The sequence below is a fragment of the Limulus polyphemus genome, unplaced genomic scaffold (genome assembly GCF_000517525.1).
Source record: "Limulus polyphemus unplaced genomic scaffold, Limulus_polyphemus-2.1.2 Scaffold829, whole genome shotgun sequence".
Classification (NCBI taxonomy): Eukaryota; Metazoa; Arthropoda; class Merostomata; order Xiphosura; family Limulidae; genus Limulus; species Limulus polyphemus.
In genome coordinates, this window is record NW_013666439.1 from 26,787 (window position 1) to 28,768 (window position 1,982).

Sequence of the window (1,982 nt, forward strand, 5' to 3'; positions counted from 1 at the left end):
TAAAATCTAAGTACTTTGTTTTTGAAATGACATTTCTAAATCATTTATTTTGATTATTCATTTTCATCGTTATTTGGTACTTAAATACACGTGTGTATCCGTAGATTTACCGCTGTTCCACCGAGGGGCTACTTGAAACGACAAAATAAAACTAACCTGTAATGGTTTAAAATGAACACGCCGCTACAATCAGGATTCAACAACAAAAAAACAAACAATTTATTCAACAATAACAACACTTAGAAATATATTCAACACTTACCAAAACACAATTAGTAAACACGTGCCTGGCCAGGACTTCACAGTAATATTAATAAACAATGTATCAAAAATATCAATATTATTTCAAATAATGCAAAAAGAACCAGAAATAAAAAAAACCTAATTAGAAAAAATACAGCAAACCCAATATTCCACAAATACCCTTCAATATTAATAACGATATCGAGTGATAAACAGTAATAATTCACTAACGGTCTTGTGGTATTCATTCACCGAGTAGGTCACGAGAGTACAACCTAATGTTATCATATATTTACATAATTTTCTGCTACATTAATAGTATCTGTACGTCATCGCTAGGAAAGCGGTATTTACTCAAAATATAAATGATGAGCTAGAAGGTGAATTAGCGTTTTAATGTAACTAAAAATTCATAGATAAACTAAACGATAGAAATAAATAATAAATGAACAATAAACTCAACCATAATCATAAAAAAATATAATTTGCTATCTCACAAACCATTGAGCTTCCCTCTGATTATAATGATTGTAAGTGGGATTCAGTTTCTTCCAGCATAAATCCACATCATCTGCTCTAAATAAAGTGGTTCTCCACACCATATGTTTATAATCACTTTTTGTATTGAATTGGTTAAACAAAGCACTGCCCGCTTGACTATCTAATTAAAGCGTGTTCGAAAGAAACGGGATTTTATTTTCAGTAGGTTAGATAGTATTAAATTGTAGCCAATAAATCATTGTATTAATAGGTCAATGTCCGTCCGCAGCTAACAGTATCATTTGTCATGTGTTTCCATGACAGAGACGTACAACACAATTTCTTTCTGTATATTCTACGTTAGTACTATCTACTTTTATTTGATCTATGACATCGTATTACACTTCATCGAACCAGCAGTAATTTATCTCTCATGTATATATGTATCTAAAGGACCCTATGATGACATCATTAATATTGCCCCTTAAGCAATGTAGCAATAGTATATATTAACCTTCTGTTGGACTTCTTCGTCCTATCGAAGGTGCGAATTAACTAAATGTTACTTCTTTATAAATGTAGTCATACAGTATTGATATTTACTTCTATATTCTCGTCTAGTTTACGAGTTCACAAAAATTGCTAAAACTGGCATCAAAACGTAATTGTTTTACAAATAGCTAAAGCAGTTAAAAAAAAAAGATTGTACTGATCAAACTCATACTATAGGTGATTTAAATAACCAAGAAATTTTGAGGAGATAGATTAGAGGGACGGCAGGTAGTCAACACCACCCACCATCAACTGTTGGGCTATTCTTGTCTGAAGGAATAGTTAGATTTGTTCATCACTCTTATAGACAAACAGCCTAAAGTACGGAGTGCATTTTCTCACCAACTAGACTTGCCTTTATCATGTAGGATTCCACGTAGGACTCTGTATAAGGATAGGTTAGCACATATGACCCTCGTGGAATTTTGCGCGAAATTCAAACAAAGAAACATAATACTACCCAAGAACTCGTATTAAATTGACTAAATAATACCTTTCTATAGCAGATTAAATCGAAATTCGGTTTATATTCACATGTAAGTTATATATATTAGAATGAAAGAACAGGTTTACACTATATATATATATATATATATATCGGATTGCAGCATACAGTCGCATGAAATTGAACCTATTTTTTATATTTTTTTCTATAGAATATTCAGTGCCTACGAATTATAACTACTTAAGTACGCTACGTGATAGAC